Source organism: Oncorhynchus masou, chromosome 3 (genome assembly GCF_036934945.1).
Source record: "Oncorhynchus masou masou isolate Uvic2021 chromosome 3, UVic_Omas_1.1, whole genome shotgun sequence".
NCBI classification, from domain to species: Eukaryota; Metazoa; Chordata; class Actinopteri; order Salmoniformes; family Salmonidae; genus Oncorhynchus; species Oncorhynchus masou.
Genome location: NC_088214.1, coordinates 18,513,032 through 18,525,409, shown reverse-complemented (window position 1 = coordinate 18,525,409; position 12,378 = coordinate 18,513,032).

The window sequence follows — 12,378 nt, the reverse complement described above, 5'->3', positions numbered from 1 at the left end:
GCACGGGGGCATTGTCATGTTGAAACAAGAAAGGGCCTTCCCCAAACTGTTGCCACAAAGTTGGAAGCACAGAATCGTCTAGAATGTCATTGTTTGCTGTAGCGGTAAGATTTCCCTTCACTAGAACTAAGGGGCCTTGCCCGAACCATGAAAAACAGGCCCAGACCATTATTCCTCCACCAAACTTTACAGTTAGCACTATGCATTCGGGCAGGTAACGTTCTCCTACCATCCGCCAAATCCAGATTTGTCCGTTGGACTGCCAGATGGTGAAGTGATTTATCCCTCCAGAGAATGTGTTTCCACTACTCAAGAGTTCAATGGCGGCGAGCTTTATGCCACTCCAGCCGATGCTTAGCATTGTGCATGGTGATCTTAGGCTTGTGTGCAGCTGCCCGGCCATGGAAACCCATTTCATGAAGCTCCTGACGAACAGTTCTTACATTAGCTAGCAGAGCAGCCACCGGTAGCAGTGGGAAAAAGCCAGTAGCCCATGCATGGTGCAGCGAGAGGGGCACAGATACTCGCTCATATAGGCCCAAGTGATACATTTAGCATACAGCCGCTGGAGCAGTTATATTCTTCTAAACCTCAAGAATGGACCAAATGGATTAGGATGTTCGAGCGCTTTCGTCAGGCAAGTAAATCTTCCCACTTCTACCAAGGAGAACCAGGTAAACACTCATGTACTGTACGGGCAACGAAGCAGATTATGTTTTGAGGGGTCTAAACCTAAACGAACTCAAGCAAAAACAGTATGGACAAATAAGATACGGATTTCATGCATTCATTATTGTGAAAAATAATGTGATCCGTAGTACGCTTTATCATGCGGAGAAATTAAACAGTGGGTTGTTTTCTTACAGCCTTATATGCCCTAGTAGAGTATTGCAACTATGGACTTTTGCATGATGAACTAATTCAAGACAGGATTGTCGTTGGGTTAGCAGACATGCGTCTGTCAGAACGTATGCAGCTAGATAAAGATCTCACACTAAAGAGAACTATTGAGATGGCGAAGCAAACTGAAGAAGTGAAAAAGCAGCAGAGTTGCCTGCGAGGTGACACAGTAAAACAAAAAAGACATGCAGAAAGGCAGCCAGTGGAAACAGAAAATCCAGCATGAGAAAGCTAGCCATGAGAATGCTAATGCTAATGAGAAAAAGCAGTCAGTGTCAAAACTGTGGCAAAATCCCTGCACAACCAAGAGCACGGTGTGCAGCTAATGAGGTAGTGTGTCTGTCCTGTGGGAAAGGGGACATTGTCAATGTGTGTGTGTGTGTATGTCATCAAGAGCCGTAAATGAGGTTCAAGAAGAGGATGATAACATTTTCCTAGGAACAATAAAAGCAGGAGGTGACCCATGGATGATTGACGTTCTTGTGATGGACAGAAATGTGAAATTCAAAATCGACACTGGTTTTGATGTGACTGTTACCCCAGACAATGTGTTCAATCAACCAGCTCTGCAAAAAACAAAAATCTGCTAGGACCAGGAAGAGCGCCGCTGCACAGGATCAGAATCACAAGTTTGGTTCTATGAAAGGGAGAAAAGGAGACACTGGAGGATGTGTATGATGTCATCAGAGATCTACACAAAGCTTTACTAGGCGGACCAGCTATCAGAAAGCTTGTGTCATTTGCTTGACTCGACAGCATTGGTTTACAGACACTGAAAGAAAGCTATCCAAACTGTGCAGCGGTCTTGGTTCAGTACAACAACCATATACCACCAAGCTGAAACCTGGCGCAGAGCGCTACTCACTCCACGACAAATTCCTCTGACATTGCTGCCAAAAGCTAAGAGCTAGAGCCCACGGAGGAGCCCACGTACTGGTTGGTTGTCCCAAAGAAGAACGGGGATGTACGGATATGTGTTGATTTCACCAGTCTCAATGAGTCAGTGTGTAAAGACAAATACATACTTCCCACGGTCGAACAGACCCGTGGCTCAATAGCTGGGGCGAAGATCTTCAGCAAGTTCAACAGGAACATGGGCTTCTGGCAGATAGCGCTCGCCGTGGAGTCAGTTAAGCAGGCAACCTTCATCACACCTTTACGGCTTTACTATTTCAATCTTCTACCTTTTGGTATAGCTTCAGCACCTGAACACTCCAGAAAGTAATGGTGACAGAGGTCACTGAAGGGATGGATGGTGTGGTCTGACACATGGATGATGTGTTGGTCTGGGGCTAAACACCGGAGGAGCATGATGCAAGACTTCATGTCGCATTGCAGAAGATGGAAAAAGCCGGCTTAACTCTGAACACGGACAAATGTGACCTGTCAAAGGATGAAGTGAAGTTCCTTGGCCACATTATATTCGACAAAGGAGTACAGTCCGACCGGACAAAGTCAGAGGGCGTCAAGGAGATGGCACAGCCATCCAACGTTAGCGAGCTGCAGAGTTTTCTAGGAATGGTGAACCAACTGGGAAAGTCCATCCCTCAGTTTGCAGAAAAGGACAAACCTCTCAGAGACTTACTCTCAAAGAAAACCCACTGGTACTGGGGCACCGACCAAGTCAAAGCCATCAAAGAGCTGAAGGAGGAGCTGACATCCACACCTGTGCTCGCCCTGTACGGCCCAAAAAAGAGATCACTGTGTCAGCCGATGCGAATCTTCCTACGGACGAGGAGGAGTGCTGCTGCAGAGGAAGAGCAAGGAGGCCCAGCTACAATAGTCAAAATGTTTATTCCTGAGAGCGCTCCCCCCATTGTACAAAACCATCCTTCCTTCTAAGGGTGGAATGATTTAAGATATCTTTGATTTGATGTTCTAAAATATTTAGAATTTAGCAACAATAGAAGCTTAATCATTCTAAACAGATTCACCAAGCACGACTTTGTGTACGTTGATAGTTAACTAATTGTGCAGGTCCGAAATGACTTGAGGTAAGGTGTGCTACCATAAATAAAGCTAGCTTAATAGATCTGGCCGACTTAGTGACGGCCTGCAAGGTTTGTTAACGCAGGGATTTAAATAGGTGTTGTGAGATAGGACAGTGATTTTGTACAAATAGGATAACTCAAATGGTTAATTAACATGTAGTAAATTAGCCATAGATCAAATTCAAAAGACATACTAAATAAAGTCATATTTAGATATTAACTTTAAAAGTCCTCTGACACAACAGAAAATAGGTTGTTAACTTGAGCCTTACGACCTCTGGGAAATAGCTTCTAGTTGTACGGGTAAGATTTAATGTCCAATAAATGCACCTCTATAGATAAAGATTCCAGAAAGGAGAAACACACATCGAGATAGCAAAATACACATAGAGTGTGAGCACACACATAGGGAGTAGTGACATACACATGAATAGTGAGACACATAAGAATAATTTAATCAGAATTTTAAAAGTACACACATAGAATAAGGAGATAGATATATTTATCAGTCAAAAGTCATAAGGAACAACTAAGAATAAGTAGAACTTATAGTTGTATAAGTGTGAGATCTAAATACTATATCAGGATTCATGCAAATAATTATTCAAAAATTCTAGGAAGAATTAATGGGAGGAATTTATCAAAATAAGTTAAGGATATGTAAGGGATCTCGTCCTCCTCTTCTGAGGAGGAGTAACGAGAAGGATCGGAGTACCAAAACACAGCATGGTAAGTGTCCATAATTTAATAAAGCAAAATGAACACTGAACAAAAACAATAAGCAACAAACGAACAGTCCCGTAAGGTGAATGACAAACACGAAACAGGAAATAAACACCCACGAAACCCAGGTGGAAAAAGGCTACCTAAGTATGATTCTCAATCAGAGACAACTAACGACACCTGCCTCTGATTGAAAACCATACTAGGCCGAACACAAAAAACAACATAGAAAAACAAACATAGACTGACCACCCCAACTCACGCTCTGACCATACTATGGGGGGGGCACACGGGGAGTGTGGCGAAGGCAGGTAGGAGACCTGTGCCAACTTCCCGTGCTTACCGGAGAGATAGAGGGACCGGGCAGGCACCATGTTATGCCGTGAGGCGCATAGTATCCCCGGTGCGTGTGCATAGCCCGGAGCGGTACATCCCAGCGCCTCGTATCGGCCGGGCTAGAGTGGGCATCGAACCAGGTGCCATGAGGCCGGATCAGCGCATCTGGTCTCCAGAGAGACAATGTCTTAAAAGGGTACACACACACATGGAATATTAGAAGTTTGATTTTCTGAGTTTTAATTAAACGTGAATTCTTTTGATAAAGGAATGTTCTGGGAACCCAGGATACAACATGTAGAAATGTTTTGATGGTTTTTCTTTAATTTGTCTAATATAGTAAGAAACACTACTGTGAAAGGGTTGTATGACTTTTGACCTCTATCATGGCTTTCCTTTGTGGTCTGATCAGCCTCATGGGAGGGCCATTTGGATAATGAATTTAAGGTCATTTGTGATACTGATTTTAAGGTCATTTGTGTAATGGATAATTATGAGTTTATAGTTCTTTGACATATTTGTAATTAGAAACAATGAAAAGAAAGAAATGGCATAGCCTTGGACTACTGGTAGACTTATGTTAAAATTTCAGGACATATTCTAAGCCAACAGGACAGGGATGTATGACATCTGTGGTGATCCAGGATCATTGAGAGGATGAGATAAACATAATGAACTATGTAATAATCTTTGAGATTAATACTATTGTCACGGCTGTTAAAAGAACTGGACCAAGGTGCAGCATGGTGAGCGTACATTTTCTCTTTTATTTGAAATGACGCCGACAAAACAATAAACAATACAAAACAAATCGTGAAGCTTAAGGCTATGTGCCATCAAACAAAGTTACCTTCCCACAAACACAAGTGGGAAAAAGGGTACCTAAGTATGGTTCCCAATCAGAGACAACGATAGACAGCTGTCCCTGATTGAGAACCATACTCGGCCAAAACCTAGAAATAGAAAATCATAGAAACACAAAACATAGAATGCCCACCCTAACTCACGCCCTGACCAAACCAAAATAGAGACATAAAAAGGATCTCTATGGTCAGGGCGTGACTACTATAGACATGTTGATTTTCTAAAATCCATGAGTTCAGACAGGGAGACAGTGAGACATTTAGTCAATATTTGGAAACAACCTATATTTGATACTGATGGTTGTGGGAAGGAGCGACAGACAGATAGTAGAAAAGGCAGACGGAGAAGGGCTCCCCCGCCCTATGCGGAGGCCTAAGGTGACCTTGATGGTTTGGGAGTATGAGGAGACGGAAGGGGGGTCAGGAAATGAGCAAGATAGAGAGAGAGCAGAAGGGACATGTGGAAAATGAAAGGGGCGATCCTACAAGATAATGTCAGACATAAGGATAATTTACTAATCTTACCTAAGTCATTGTTTAACCTCTTTGAGCACGGAACCCGCTAGCGGGCTGAAATTCCACAACATACGGCGATCGCTACATAAATAGTCATATTAAGTAGTTCATTATCCAATAGGCCACAAAGTGTGTCCTAACCTGCTCTACCACCTGCTCCACTAACCACCTGCTCCACTATCACCCCTGTTGATACATGGCTCTGCCCATGTATCAATATTGCCGCATCTTTAATAACCTTTTTAGGGATAGGGGGCAGCATTTTCACTTTGGATGAATTAAGTGCCCATAGTGAACTGCCTCTTACTCTGTCCCAGATGCTAACATATGCATATTAGTATTACTATTGGATAGAAAACACTCTGGAGTTTCTAAAACTGTTTGAATTATGTCTGTGAGTATAACAGAACTCATAGGGCAGGCAAACTTCCAAATAGGAAGTGGAAATTCTGGAGCTGGTTGATTTTCAACTCATCGCCTATGCACATCCAAATAAGATATGGATCTGTTCGCACTTCCTACGCCTTCCGCTAGATGTCAACAGTCAGTAGAACGTGGAATGAAGCCTCTAGTGTGATGTGGGACAGGATGGCAGCTATTTGAGTCACTGGTCTGGCAGAATGCCAGCTCCTGGATACTCTGTAGACAAAAACAAATGCTCCGGTTGGAACGTTATTGGATATACAGTGGGGAAAAAGTATTTAGTCAGCCACCAATTGTGCAAGTTCTCCCACTTAAAAAGATGAGAGAGGCCTGTAATTTTCATCATAGGTACACTTCAACTATGACAGACAAAATTAGAAAAAAAATCCAGAAAATCACATTGTAGGATTTTTAATGAAGTTATTTGCAAATTATGGTGGAAAATAAGTATTGTGACATGTGAACTAACCGTGCTAGCAAAAGTAGCTAATTGGACACTAGTAATGGACATTATGGAACAAAACAACGATTTATTGCCGAACTAGGATTCCTTGCACTGCATTCTGATGAAAGATCATCAAAGGTAAGGGAATATTTATGATGTAATTTTGTATTTCTGTTGACTCCAACATGGCGGAGAAATATATTTACGTCTGAACGCCGTCTCAGATTATTGCATGGTATGCTTTTTTCGTAATGTTTTTAAAAATCTGACACATCGGTTTTTATTAAGAACCAGTGTATCTTTAATTACATGTAAGACATGTATCTTTCGTCAAAGTTTATGATGAGTATTTCTGTTATCTGATGTGGCTCTCTGTAATTACTCCAGATATTTGAGGCATTTCTGAACATGGCGCCAGTGTAAACCAAGATTTATGGATATAAATATGCATATTATCGAACAAAACATAAATGTATTGTGTAACATGATGTCATATGAGTGTCATCTGATGAAGATTATCAAAGGTTAGTGATTCATTTTATCTCTAACTCTGCTTTTGTGACTCGATCTTTGGCTGGGAAAAATGGCTGTTTTTTTTTGGATTTGGTTGTGATCTAACATAAATATATGTTGTGTTTTTGCTGTAAAACATTGAAAAAATCAGACACGATGGGTAGATTATCAAGATGTTTATCATTAATTTGCTGTATTGGACTTGTTAATGTGTGAAAGTTAAATATTTAAAAAATATATTTTTGAATTACCCGCACTGCCTGTTCAGCGGAATGTTTGGGGGGTTCCGTTAGGGAAACCTGTGTCCTAGACAGGTTAAACAAAAATATATATGTATATAATAGATGGGTAGAAGCGTTCCCAACTTACTTGGCAGACATGATTCCAGAGTTAGGGACCAGAACAGGTAGACATAGAGGTTGAAGATATACTAGCAGAACACATGAGAAGACTGTTTGTTAACCAAACCCGTATGTCCAAGATTTTGTGTCCAACAGGTGAATTACAGGAAAAGGTGATTCACTCAATCCAACCAGGAGACTGGGTGTGGATCCAGTCCCTGAGGAGAATAGACGGGAAGCCGCTCCGTTGTGAAGGTCCATACAAGGTTCTGTTAAACCACCGCCTTGGCCATTAGAATAGCTGACAGAGTCACTTGGGTCCACGTTACGGTATGTACACATATAAGCACTGCTGATCACACACAGAGTTAGTAGAAGAACCGAGTACCAACAGGGTCCAGGGGTCACCTCCTTAACGAAGATTTCCTATCCCGACCGTTCATCACTGCGGGTGATCCTAGAAGTGTGAGTATGGGTTGGTACCGAGCAGACCAACTAAGGGCAGGAGTGAGTTGGTGGTTTTTGGGAAGAGTAGGGCTCTGAGCTTCATCCTAGTCTTGGAAACCTCTCTGATACATCCAGATTCACCACCTCCCGTTACTATTTATAGGACGACATTGTCTTTGATAAGAAGTAAAAGATAAACTATATAATACACTGATGAGTGACTTACAGAATAAGGAGTCAAAGAAGATCAAGATGTAAGATTTAAGGTAATCAATTCCCGAGGAAAGCAAATAACTTTACAGGGTTTGGGTTGGCCAGATTGAAGTACTCGGCCAACCCACCTCGTTCACTTTAACTCCTGATGAGTACCAGTGTTATAGATACAAGAATGGCACCGAGAACTTAGATGATTTTAATGGCTGAAAGGTAATCGTTGATGTGACTGACTTAGGTTTGGAAGTACAGGAGACAATTCTTAACCTCACTTAACCTTAACTTGCGCCCCAGAGTTATTGGTCCAACCAGTTTGAGTTAGTCATCAGAGGCCAGTTATAGGAGACAAAAGTAGGCACAGGAGGAGTTTTGATGAGGATGGGAGTCTAGATGGATGCTATTGGCATCCTCAGGGAAGTTCCAGATGAAGCAAATAGGTGAAGACTTTACCAGTACATTATTTTGGTGGTTGACAATAAACAAAAATGTGGATTGGATTAATGAATGTAATCTATTATAATCAACAGCGATTTGTGAATGATACTGGTGATGCATTAAAGGGGCTCTCTGACCAATTCTCCACCACCTCCCTCATGACCTGGTAAAATAGACTGACTCTCGATATGTTAATTGGCAGAAAAGGAAGAATGATTGGGGTTCATTGCTGTACGTTTATTTTTTAATAACACAGCTCCAGACGGATCAGTGACCAAGGCCCTGGCAGGTTTTACCACATTAGCTCATGAGTTGGCAGAGAACTCTGGGGTGGATATTTCCCAGACAGGGTGGTTCGATAGCAGGTTTGGGAAATGGAAAAATATTGTAATGTATTGTGGGCAACTTTCAGTGTTTGTGTGGATGTTTGGTCCCATGTGTGAGAGGTTTGATCACCAGGACTCTGGAAAGGTCAATAACGCAACAGATGGTGAGACACGGACCGATTCCGAGCTCCGACCAGTGGGATAACGAATACAGAGCTCCAGGCCTAGGAGATGGCTCCGTGTCTTTTAACTACGAGGAGCCAATGTTAGATAAGACTATTTTCACTGTTTAGATGGGACTGTTCTTTCAAACACAGACTGTCTGAGTAAAATTCGGTGCCGACCTGGCGTGGCCTCTGAGAGACTTGGGAGAGGACAGGGAGTACTTCTCAAGGTCTCCCTAATCTTTGTCGGTTGGGTATTGATACAGTATGTGCGTAGGACTGTTTGTGTGTGAAGGTATGTGCGTAAGGAGCCAGTATAAAATGGATGGTTTTGTACAACGGGGGGAGCGCTCTCGTGAATAAACATTTTGGCTATTGTGGCTGTGCCTCCATCTGTTTCATTCAACCAGAATCTTACAAACTCTGGGTTGCAGACTGAGTAGTTTAATTGAAGTGGTTTATGAACATTGAGAACATAATTCTCTTAACACTCACACCGACTGAGCAGAGATACTAGCTAGCTCATGTGGAAAAACAAGCTCTGGGGCTGACATGGGCATGTGAGAGATTCAGAGACGTTCTTATTGGTCAACACTTTCAGCTGGAAGCTGATCACAAACCGCTCCTGAGCCTTCTGTGGAACCAACCCTTGTACACCCTTCCCCCACAAATCCAAAGCTTTAGGAAGAGACGTTTGAGATACTCCTACACGATTGCTCATGTCCCTGGAAAGAGTCTGTGGACTGCAGAATTACTGCAATGTGTGCCAGTCAAATCCAAAGCTCTTGATGCAGAAAAGGAGCACATGGAGAGCACAAATATATAGGTGGATGCCATCATGGAACAGCTTCCAGCTTCCAAGTGTTTCCAACATGGACAACCTGAGAGAACAACTCAAAGCCGACACTGTGTGCTCAAAAGTCATGATAATGTGTCAGGAAGGATGGTATGAGTTCAGCTAATGCTAAGGCCCTCTGATACTGTACCGGGCAGAACGCGCTTTTCTCGCAGTGCACGACGTTCTTCCGTTGAAAGGAACAAGACTTGCCATTCCATCAGCCTTACGAAAGTATGTCCTCACTAAGCTGCACAAGGGTCAAGGTGTGTTCAAGTGCAGAGAACGTGCACAACAGGCTGTGTGGTGGCCTGGACTCAGCCAGTAACTGAATGAGGTTGTGCTTAACTGCAGGACAAGCATAAAAGAGCACACAATCCAAACAGAACCATCACAACTTCCTGAGAGGCGCTGGCAAAAGAACCACCTACCTGCTAGTGGTGGACTACTTCTCAAGATATGTGAGAATCGCAAACCTGCCACTAACAAAGTCTGTAGACGTTGTAGTTCATCTGAAGTCCATCTTTGCCCGCAATGGGGTACCTGAGATCCTGGTTTCGGCCTACTCTCCTTGCTTTGCTGGCCTATCGGTCAACTTCACTCCAGAATGGCTTCAGCCCAGCTCAACTGCTGATGGGACTACAGCTTCATACCGCAGTGCCAACACTCCCATCACTGCTAGACCCATCACTCCCAAACACAGAAGCTAGAACCTGGTCTCTGCGCCCTGAGATGATGGAGCGCGTTCACTCAAGTCACATTGCAGATGAGGCCTGTTACAGGCACACTGTATTGGCCAGGAATGCAGAGTGAAATAAAGACTATGTTAATAAATGCACAATCTGCAATGAATATGACATTGAGCAACAGAGAGAGACGATGATGTCCCACGAGATACCGATGGTAGCAGATAGTAAGTCTAGATCTCTTCCAGCACAGTGACAGACTTTCTTCTGGTAGTCGAGCATTACTCAGACTTCTGGGAGATTTACTTCCTCCCCAACCTCTCAGAAGAGACAACGATCAAACGCTGCAAGGCTCAGTGTGCACGCTATGGACATCCAGATAGGGTAATCTCAGATAATGGACCCCAATTCTCCTGCTTTGAGTTCCGGAAACTTGCTGCAGAATGGGGATTCGAGCACATCACCTCATCGCCACGACACCCAAAAGCTAATGGGAAGGCAGTCGGCAGTCAAAATCGCAAAGAACCACTGCAAAAGGGCAAGGATACCTGGAAAGCATTCCTGCAGTGGCGCAATACCCCAACAGAAGGCCTGAATAGCAGCCCGGCCCAGCGCCTCATGGCACGGCGCTTAAAACCAGCTGTGCCAGTAGCCAACACTCTCATGGAGCCCTGTGTGGTGACAGAAGTGCTGGAGAAGCGTCATCACAGAAGACAGGTGTCCAGGTTCATCTACGACAAATCAGCAAAAGACTTAACTGAGCTCAGGGTGGGTGAAACAGTGCTGATGAAGCCATTACCAGGTGACTGGACAGGCCTCTGGAGACTCGGGATCCTGTGTACAGAAAGTTGCACCACGCTCCTACTTGGTCGAAGTGAATGGCTCACTGTACCGTCGTAACAGGGTTGACCTTCAGATTGCTGAGCAAGCCCCTACTCAGAACCCTGATGGGCATAGGGGTCACGTGACAAAGGACGGAACCCCAGCAGGTCATGTTGGGCCTGAGGCACTGGGTGAAGAGCCAGGGGATCACGTCGCCCATCAACACTCCCCTCAGACAGTCAGGTGACACACCTCTGAGTGAACCCGCAGTCCTCACAGACAAGCCCTCTGTCTTTTCACGCTGCTGGTGGCTGTCCCAGCCACAAAACAAAATACTTAATCTGTAGGTTTCCTATTAGGGATTGTTGACAGACCCAATTACTAGGTTTGTTTTGTTAGTGAATTGACAGCTCCTGTCCTATTTTATAAAAGGGAAGATGTTATGGGTGCAAAATGGCACGTTGATGCCATCTGTTTGTAAATTACTACAACACCAGTGTTTTTACCGGTGTGCTTAATATACCCAGATGTATTGCAATGTACTGAACAAGACTGGTTACTCCCAGCAATAACTCTGTCCTGTCATTTAACATCCAAACACTCTTTCCCTCTGATACTGCCCAAACTGTAGTAATACATGCTCAACATTCTTCTGGCAACATTCTTTCTGGCAGTAATCGCACATTGCCAATGACTGGAACGAACTGCAAAAATCACTGAAGCTGGAGACTCATATCTCCCTCACTAGCTTTAAGCACCAGCTCTCAGAGCAGTTCACAGATGACTGTACCTGTACATAGCCGTTCTGTAAGTAGCACATCCAACTACCTCATCCCAATACTGTATTTATTTATTTAGCTCCTTTGCACCCGAGTATCTCTACTAGCACATTCATCTTCTGCAAATCTGTCACTCATGTGTTTACGCCTATGGAGTTTGGGAATGGGACTTATACTGAACAAAAATATAAACGCAACATTCAACAATCACTGAGTTGCAAGTTCATAAAAGGAAATCAGTTAATTTAAATAAACAAATTAGGCCCTAATCTATGGATTTCAAATGACTTGTCAGAGGCACCTCCATGGGTGGTAACCTGGCCCAGCCAATCAGAATGAGTTTTTCCCCACAAAAAGGCTTTATTACAGACAGAAATACTCCTCAGTTTCATCAGCTGTCCGGGTGACTAGTCTCAGACGATCCCACAGGTGCAGAAGCTGGATGTGGATGTCCTGGGCTGGCGCGGTTACAGGTGGTCTAAAACAATGTTGGAGGTGGCTTATGGTAGCGAAATTAACATTCAATTCAGCTTTGGTGGGCATTCCTGCAGTTAGCATATCAATTGCACGCTCCCTCAAAACTTGAGACATCTGTGGCATTGCGTTGTGACAACTTTAAT